Below are 9,977 nucleotides of genomic sequence, written 5' to 3'. Positions count from 1 at the left end.
TCTGTGTGTTTTACAGACAGAATTAATCCTCAATGTCTTTTTTGCCTGCCTGTGTACGGGCAGGGTAGAAGAGCTTCCTGAAGACTAAGAAATTTCTCTGCCAAATACAACTGATGGGAAGGGATATTCAGAAAGGTTGTCCTCTCCAGCTGCTGCAGTGTTGTCTTTTGAAGATGATGTCAAAAGTACTCCAGCTAAAACAGTGGCATTAAGGTGGATTGGATCTTTGGTTACTGTCACATCAAAACTCCAACTGAGCATGTAAGAACGACAATCCCTCCATCCCCATCTCTAACGGGACTAAATTCAAATAGATTTCTAATGGCCATCCCTCCCATTTCTGAGTTCTCTCAGTAGAAGAAGAAAATATTGCAAGTTTTCAGCTAGTTAATTGCAAAGGCTTCTTTCTTTAACGTGGGGGAGGAGAGTGGGAAAGAGTTTTCCTTTAATTTGTTTGGAGAAACAATTGAACTATTTTTGCCCAACGCAAGAAAACAGCTTAAAAAAATGAAGTCAGACAATATGGGAAATTTTATGCAGCACAGTAGGGCAAAATGTAACCATCTGAAAAACAAGGATTATGATCAAAAAAATATAGGACGAGCCTAATTGCAAGCAGAGTTAACTATACCACAAGGAACAATATATAATCTGCAGATAGCTACAGAACAACGTGAGGCTGCACATCCAGGCTACAAAATGTCAAAAATAACGACTGTTGCAGTGTAAAGTGCAACTCGCCATTAGCGAAACATGTGAAAATGTAAAGCTTTTCTTGTAAGATAGGATTTCTGCATCACGGATTGCTTCTTGAACTAAAGGGCAATGTTTAACAATCGCCCTCCCGCCCTTAACAAATTTTAACTCATGTATTCACTCCTTCAATCTAGAGAAAGCCTGCATCTCAATCCCCTCGCTCTCATGAGTGAGATACAGCTGACACGATTTTCAGCATGTGTGTCTTTTTTTTTTTTCCGGAGGCAAAGAAAGGAAATAAGACTGTAAGACTGTATCCCGCCGCCTCGCTTCCCTGTTTTCGTGAATATGGGCCACTGAAAGCCGTAAGAGGGCTGACTGCTTCGGTCCCGCCTAGGAGCGGGGCTCCTCCAAGGACGGACAGCGAAGGGCCACAGCCAAAGTCTCTCCCTCCGAGGGCGAAGGACTTTGTTTTTCCCTTCCCCTTTCTCCCCGGCCCGGGTGCCGAGGAGGAGGCTCCCGCGAGCGCTGCGCAGGGCTGCGAGCGGGGCGCTGCCATTGTCCCTGCGGGCGGGGCGCCGAGCGGCCCCGCGTTCCGCCGGCGGCAGCGGCGAGGGGCGGTGGCGGCCCCCGGAGCGCGCCGCGCTGCCGCCCGCCCGCCCGGCTCGGCCTCCCCCGCCCGCGGCCCGGCCGCTGCCGCCGTGCCCGGGGGCAGGGGGGTGACTTGTGCCTTCCCCTGCCTCCTCCCCGTCCAGCCCTCTTCTGGGTAGAAGGGGAGGAGGAGGAGGAGGAGGGCGAGCGGTGGGAGGGTCTCCATTGAAATAAACAAGCAGGCAGTTATTAAAAGGAACATGGCGGCCGCAGCCCCAGCTTCAGCTTCATCTTACAAAGCGAAGGTCAGCGCCGGCGGCAGCGGCGGGAGACGGCACTGACCCCGGTAACGGCTCCCGCACGGCCCCGGCGCGGCGGGGGTGTGCCCGGCCCCCCCGCGCCTGCCCGGCCGCCCCGTGTAGCGCCGGGGGACGCCCGGGGCCGCGCCGGTGCGCGGAGGGGCGGCGTTGGCGGGCGGCACCGCGGCCGCGGCGAGGCGGCTTCCCCCGCGCCGGCGGCGGGGGAGCGGGGCGGGGGCTGCGGCCCCTCCGTGGGGAGCGGAGGGACCGCGGGGCCGCCCCTTGCCGGGGCATCGTGCTCGCACCCCCGCGCCTGGCGGTGGGGGGTGGGCGCGCGGGGTTACTTCTCCGGGACGTCCCCGTGTTTCGGCGAGGGAAGGAGGGGGGGACAGGGCACCCCACCCTGCCGGGCCGAGGGAGCCGGTTTCCTGCTCCCAGGCCAGGCGGAGGTCGGGTGCCGCCTCTCCGCGCCCGTGGCTGGGGGGGAAAGTGCGAGGAACCGAGAAGGCGAGGGGGTGATCTGGGGGTCAGAGACTGCCCTGGCCGGGCTGGGGGAGGATGGTGCAGCGGGGTGCGATTTGGAAGGGACTGTTCAGGACGTTCCCCCTCACCCCCACCACGTAGCGATAGCGAAACTTGAGGGAGGGTCTCTCCCCGATGACAAAAGGGGTGCTTTGGGGAGCAGAGCGACGCCGCCTCCCCTTTCCCGGCTGACAACGACTCGGTGCGCAGCGGCGCGGGCTTCTCCGCGCTCCGTCCGCGGGGCCGAGCCGGCTGCCCCCCTTTCCGCGCCGGGCAGGGACCGCGCCGCCCGGCGCCCTCTCCCCTTCCCCCTGCGCAGGGCGCCTCGCCGCCGCTCCGCGCTCTCAGGGGACGCGAGGGGAAGGAGGGGGCGAAGCGGGCAACTTCTCTAACTTTCTGCGCGGGGGTTGTGCCTGCCCGTGCGCGCCGCGCAGCGCCGGGCCGAGCCGCGGGGGCGGGCGGCGGAGCGTCGCAGCTGCGTGCGAGCGCAGCCCGGGGCGCCCGGCCGCCGCCTCCCCGCGGCCCGGGGAGGGGTGGGGGCCCGGCCGCCGCAGTGCCGTGTGTCTGCGTGTGTGCGCGGGGCGGGGAGCGGCGGCAGGAGGAGGGGGAAGAGCAGAGCAGCCGGCTGGGCGCGGGGCCGGGGTCCCTGGGCGGGTACCGCTCCGCTCCCTCCCGCTTCCCCGCAGCGGGCGGCGGCTGCAGGCGGGCCCTCCCGCGGCGAGCGGAGCCCCACGCGTGAGGCGGGGGAGGGGTGCGGAGGTGCCGCCGCCTCCGCGGAGGGCGGGTGCGCGGCCCCTCCCCTGCTCCGCGGGGGGCGGTGTGTGCGCCGCCGCGGGCACCGCGCGGCTCCGAGGCTGCGGGCCGAGGCGTAACCGGAGCCGTGTCCCTCGCCTGCCTCGCTGCCCCTCGCTCCTTCGGCGCCGCTTGGGCCTGAGCGCTCCCCCCAGCTCGGGGACCGCACTTCGCTTTTGCCGGAGAGGGGCATTCAGGCCGTGTAGTTTGTGGGAAACCTGCTCGAGAGCCTGGCAGAAAAAGGTGTGGGGGGGAGGGAAATAAAAAAAAAAAAAAAAAAAAGGCAAGGAGGTTGCTGGTAGTCACTGGGAAGTCGTGGTATCTGTATATCATGATACGTACTTAGTCTGAGTTAGCCTGTATACTTCGATCTGAAATGTGTGTATGTGGGACGCTATAAATATACTTGTAGTTTAGCTTGGCGAGTCTCCTTGTGAAAGGAGAACAGCCTGCTTGTTCGATAATATCAATTGGGTTTTTTTGTTGTTTTGTTTGTGTTTTGGTTTTTTGTTTTTTTTTTTTTTCAGAGTAGTAAGAAGCAGGTGAATAGGCTTTAGAACTCAACCCATAATGTTTAAGTATAATTTGAGCTAAGCATATAGTGCCTGGCTATGGCAGTTACAGCAGAGCCCTATTGCCACTGTAAATAAGTAAGCATTTAAGACTGCCAGTCTTTGTACTTAAAGCATTTTTTTTAGTTTTTGTTCTGCCATTGTGGGTGAAGGCAGTCATTTGGATTTTATCCCTTTGGGTTTTTTATGTACTGAACTATAAAAACAACCCTAGTCAGTTAATTTCCTGGCTCCATATAACCCAGTGGCAGTGTTGGGCCACCTGGTGGGCTCCTCTCATGGGGGAATCCTCTGGCAGCGCCCAAAGGGAGGGAGCTGCTGGTCGACTGTGTTGGATGCTCTCTGAGAAATGCCCATGTTGTGTATAATTTTTAATGTCATACCGAAACTATTACACTCCAAAGCAGAGATCTTGTTTGCTTAAACACAGCTTAGTGTGGATGGAAACTGGTTGTTTTATCACACTTGGTGTAGGTACTTCGTGCCTCCTACTTTTTTCCAGAAGACTTGTTTGTTTATGTCACCAGTGGTGTCACAGACAGGATATACCAGGTTTGCACATATTTCCATGTACAGACGTGTATGCAAGCACATATGGACACTGATGCATTTGTATCCCTGACTTTTGCATTTGTGGTAACAGCTCTTTGGGAACTGGACATAGAAGTTGGCTGTGTTGTGTCATATGAGATAAGGAAAGTTGTATATTGCCCCGAGAAGGTTAATCCGTAAGTGTGAGAAGCTTAATGTTCCTAGGAAATCTTGGTTATCTACAGTCTTGAAGAAAATACTTTGTCATGGAGTCAACCTTCAAGAATACTGAGTACAACTTTAAGAAGAAAGATTAATCTTTTTTCAACATCACGCATTATTTTGAAGAATTGCATTATTTTTAACATGTTTTTATCTCAATGGGCATTATGCAATAAATGCATGTCAAACGTGCTGCAATCACCTCATCTTTTTAGTCACTGTACTTTTTTATTTCACATAAAACCTGAAGATTTCTCAACTTTGTATTTTCTCAGGCTTGTGGTCTTTACTAGGGAGAGAATTCATGTCTGATGTGGTTCTTCAGTATCTCTGCAATGTCTGAAGGCCCTTGTTTACTAAGTGTGTAAATTCCTCATTGTGTGTCCTGGTGGTGTCAGTGCTAAATTTGAAACTCAAGACATTTGAATACTTTATTGCCATCAAAAATGGTACTTTTGGAACCTGTTTAAACTTTTAAACTGGAATTGTGTTATTTGAGAGAGAAAATAAAGATTATTTCAGGTGGAAACATTAGAAAATATAAGGGATTTATTCACATATAGTGTAGTGTATTGCATTAAACTGAGACTCTGAAGTAAAAATTAATTACTTAAGAATAATGTATGTGCTTTTATAATCGTTTAGGGTGTAGCTTGCTCATTAGAACGCTGAAAGGCTCTGTTGAAAGAGGCATGTAAACTGTCTGTAGTGTTGGCATTCCCAACTTTTCCCTCCGTCCTCCAAAAAACCAGTAAGAGCTAGCCCATCTGCAGGGAGCCCAGATTTTGCAGCAGGAAGAACAAAGTCAGTGAGCGAGCCAGCTGCTGCTACAATGCCCACTGTCTTCTGCTCCTTGCCTTTGTTGCTGATGTCACCGTCTCATTGGCAAAATCTGGGCTTCTGCGCTCAGCTGGAGTTTCTCTAGCACCTGACACCAGAATTGCAGAGGCTTAAGAGGTCTAAGCCTTGAGGATGCTGTCAGTTCATCTGAAAGAAAAGACTAACCGAAGACTGCTACCAAATTTAAATATAAACGTAACTCTCTTTGTCTGCTGAGCACTAATAGATTGTGCATTGGAGAAAGGGAACACTGAACTAAAACTGTTCTTGCCATGCTCAGTTCTTTGTACATTTGCTGTGGCTGGCCTCTCTAAACAATGCAGATTGCATACAAGTAGGTATATTTAACAAATTCCACACATTTCTTGAGTATTCTGATAGGCATTAAAATGCTCAATGTTCATTTATGTCAATTTTTTGGCTTTAGAGGTCAGAGGTTAAATGTGTTGTTACTGTATATACTCTGCTGTGTGACGCAGCATTTTAAACTAAGAACAGAGTAACATTGATAACTACTTTATAGAAGGCATATAACAGCATTCATTCATCCACCCATTTTCTACTGTTAGTTAACTTAGTTATAGACAGCTACTCTGACAGGATCCCCTATTTTTATTTTTAAATGAGGTGAAGTTCACTGCACTGCTTTATTTTTGTTAGTTGTTAAAACATTCTTATACTTCTGGCAGCAGATAATGACAAATTCTTCAATGTAATGCTCGGAGCAAAGGAGGCGGAGAGGGAGAAACAGGGAGGGAGAGGAGGGGAAAAACCCTCCTGAGCATATGGAGACATCCAGAAAAAGATGTGCATCGTCAGCTGTGATTCCATTGTGTGCTTGCAGACAGGATCTGAGCTCTTCTTCTCTTGGGAATTTAAACCTTACAGAAGTATTCTTTGGCGTTTACCCGTCAGGATAATGGAGCTTAGATAACATATATTTCATGTATTTATTATAGATAATATTTTGATAATATTTTATGATTTCAGGGAATAAAATACAGTTTCCAGGACTCCTGCTCTGTGTTGGAATAGCATTTTAAACAGTCATATGTATTGCTGAAATGCTAACTTAGAGTAGTAAGAATAATTTGTAATATTACATCAGTGGTTACATATTACAAAGGCATCTTACCAGTTCTACAGTTAGTAGTTTGTCAGCAGTATTTACATTATGCAAACACTCCCTATTTTAATGATTCAGTAGCTCAGCCTTTTCAAAACATACCAAGTAGAAATCTGACATGAAAAATGACAGGTTGTGTAGTTTAATCAATCTAGGATACAGAATTAGAAAAAAAAAGACAAAAAACCCAGGGTATTTTTTTAGACAGTTTTAAGACAAAGCAATTTTGTCAGTGTTTTGAATATATTCAGAAATAGCATTTATACGATGGAAAAATGAGTGGAAGAAATTAATTTTCTTTCATTCAGTCCTGAATTTACCTATTACCTAGAAGAGCCTTTCCTCTCCTGAGCATCTGGAATACTTTTGCTGATTTTATACAATTATTTTGAGTTGATGAATAGTTTGAAAAATAGATCTTGAATGTGGTAGATTTGCTGCACTGTGTTTTGTAACTGTTTATGATTTTTCAATCTTTTTCTGTGGAAATTGCACGTTATTCAAATGAAAGACTAATGGAAATTTTATTTAAGAGTTTTATGGATATATAATGGAAACAATTCCTATGGAAAATGTATCGTCATCAAAGTGCTTGACATCTTGAAGTTTGAAATTAGTTCATTAATTTAAGTGTCTGAAGCTATACTGCAGCATATTAACAATATGCACATTTTTTTTCTCCTGCAGCTTCATCATTATGCTATTCCAAGTCTTGCATTTCCTTAAATGGCTTCCATAACAATCTCCCATTAATACAGTTACTGACAGATATTATTTTTCCTTTGCTCTCATTTTAGCAGTTACAACTGATAGTAAATCTCACTCTTTCTGTGAGTGTGCTCCCACTACTTAGATATTAAGGTGCTTCTTTGAATGTGCATTTGTTTTTTGCAGCTAAGATGCAGTGTCCTCAGTAAATCCTATTTACATCTTTCTCTTTGTTTTTAAACTTCAAGAAGTTATTTTCTGTTTGGAAAGGAAAACTTGTATTTTGCTGGAATAATCCCTATTACATGGAAATCTTTATTGGATTAATGAAAGGGCAGAGAATATAGGTGACAAATTAATTAAAATATCTACCAAATGCATTGATTTGTCCATAAATCTTAGGTAGTATGGATCACATGAGCTTCTATGAGGGAACATAGTGAGAACATATATCTGCTGTAGTGTTGACTGAGAGTTGCTATTTTGATGCTTTTTTAGTGAGCTATGTAAGACATATTGTTGCTCTTGAGTAGGATTTATAGTGGGCATATCACAATTGGCTGCTTTATTGGCTGCCTCTGTGGAGAAGCCTGGGACTGAAGAATGGGCATGGAAAGTGAAAGAACATTTTGCTTGTTAAGTCAGAATTATTATAGAATTTTACTCTTACTCTGCCTATGCTGTAATTCATCTGTGTGTGAACAGATTCAGTTTTTCATTGCTGTCAGTATTGATCTCTAATGAGCCTGGCCCATGGATTTTGAAGAAAATCACTCCAATTAAAAACAATGCAGTTTGTCACCTATTTGTACCTCATGGATTATGTAGGAGATACTAAACTACATTTAAAAATAAAACTTCTTGAGAAGAGAGGAAAGTCTGCCTATGAATAAATTTGAGAGTGTATGCTGACACTTTTATTACACGTATTTTTATGACCTTACAAATTCATCATATGTCTGTGTGATGCAATTAGAAATTAATAAAAAAACCCAAAAACCCAAAAAACCCAAAGCAACCCAAACCCTATGAAAACCCAAGGTCATATGTTTTAATACTGAATCTGAGAGTTCAAGTATCATCTAGGCTACAGTGAAGATTATTTTTCTTCATTCTGCTTACACCGTGCTTTGAGTTTACAAAGTAGCTTTTCAGCCCTTTCTCTTTACTCTTTCAAAATTATTGTCAGGATTTGCTGACCAAGTACTTATATATTCTGAGAAATACATGTGATTATTGTCAACTAATTTCACTTGTTAGTCTCTCTCAGTTTTATACCTTGGTCTCCATGATGAGGACATGAACAATGTCCTCATCCTGTTCTATCCATTTTCTGAAATAGATTCTTTGTGGATATTCCTCTTTGTGGAGGAATACTGAGTGTATAGAAATAAATAAATAAATTCCAGTTTTCAGTTATATTCTCAAGGAGAAAAGCTCTTCTTCCAGTCTAAACCTTTGTATTTTTCCAAAATTAAAATTTACAGCTAGAAATGTACTATTTTCTTTAAATGAGTCCAGAAGAGTTGTTGCTATTATCTGGGGTGCAAAAAAAAAAAAAAATGCTGATACTTTACAGGCTATAAAATGTAGCTCTAATAGCATAAAGTTTTTTTTTAATTTTAATTGCTTGCCAATTTTTGTTGGCATTTGCAGTGCAAACATACTTTTGCTTGTTTTGCTGGATTTTTTTAAGTGTTACTTTGAAACAAAGATACTGAATTTTTCATGAGGCCTCAAAATATATTTTGCTTCGGTTCTGTGTGAAGCTAGTGATAACTGCATGATGATGAGATCATTTGTGGCTCCTTTTCTTCTTAGTTTAGGAGTGATGGGACCTGAAGACTGAATGTAGATGAGAAAAAACCTCTCTAAGCTCACCAAGTTCATGCTCACTAAGCTTGCATGCTGTGGATGATCTCTTCCAAGTATGTCTGAAAGTGGTAGTTCCCACTCCCTTTCAGCTTAACTATAGTGTGTAGCATTGATGTTGTGTGTTTTTTTCATAATGGCGTTTTTCTGGACCACAGAGGTAAACACACCTTAGGTACCCGGAATGGAGACCAGAAGGGAAAGAAGCAACTGCACAAATGGAAAATAAAGATGTAAAGTGTTCTGAAGTCAGAAGACAGTGTGTTGTTCTGTTCCATATAAATTGTTTTTGGTTGAGGTTTTTTGACCTTTAAAACAGTTTTCTTTTACTCTTTGTGGGATGGAGGATCAGATGGTGGTGTTGGAAAATGGCAGGTGTGGCTGTGGTGCATTCCACTTTTATATTGTAGGTAATGTTGATAATTAGTGTATTATTTGAGGCAGTGATCTGCTCTTCATGTGGGCCTTTGTGCACCACTGTTAACAGAGTTATGCCACTGTGAGACCTGGCTTCTTGCAAGAGTAGTTCCCTTGAGTTCTGAGGGTCTTCCCAAGAAGCTCCTGATTGTAGTGGGTTGGGTGTAAATTTGCACAGGCATAGGTGGTGGTTGGCTTGCTTCTTCTTCAGCCTCCAGAATGAGCTTGAGAAGGCAAAGGACTAAGACCATTTTGTTGTCCATAACTTCACGTTCATCACTTCCTTTCTTCACTGACAGTCTAGTTTAGTTAGAGAAATGTATCAGAAATATACTAGGTAATACATCTATTCAAGTACATGAGCCTGTCGCTAGTTGCCGTATAATTCAAGAGGTTTTTTTGGGAAGAGAGGTCTTGTTAGTCATATTTTTGTGTTTTGAAGCTATAATGCATTGTCTTTGTTTTCAGACAATATTATTGTTAAGCGTTTTATGAATAGAAAAATGAAAATCAGCAAAGCTTGTCTTTTCCAGTGGGCCTTTGTGGACACTACTGTAATGGTCAGGAGCCGCGTGACGTGTGTACAGACTCCTTGAGCAGCTCTATTGGAGGCCACAGAGACCAGGAGGTGGGATGCAAAAAATAGGGAAAAACAGCAGGGAAATAAAAGTGAGCAGCCACCTTAGTTGTCAAGAAACAAAATGGTAGTAGAGTACTCATTCACTAGTGCCCAGCAGGTAAAAGACAGGAGATGGGTGGGAAATGCTCCTATTTGCACAGGCAGTGTCC

The 9,977-nt window shown here is 45.4% G+C and overlaps 1 protein-coding gene across 1 annotated transcript in view; it reads left to right on the top strand.

Moving 5' to 3' along the window:
* The first annotated feature begins 1,488 nt into the window (after window positions 1-1,488).
* Window positions 1,489-9,977, top strand: part of NCOA2 (nuclear receptor coactivator 2) — a 184,682-nt gene continuing 176,193 nt past the window's right edge. The window contains 1 exon segment of the mRNA XM_030967515.1: window positions 1,489-1,633. The gene's annotated coding sequence lies outside the window, so the exon portion shown is untranslated.

Source organism: Camarhynchus parvulus, chromosome 2 (assembly GCF_901933205.1).
Source record: "Camarhynchus parvulus chromosome 2, STF_HiC, whole genome shotgun sequence".
Lineage (NCBI taxonomy): Eukaryota > Metazoa > Chordata > Aves > Passeriformes > Thraupidae > Camarhynchus > Camarhynchus parvulus.
Note: the sequence above shows the minus strand (reverse complement) of the source record. Positions and strands in the feature narration are given on the sequence as shown.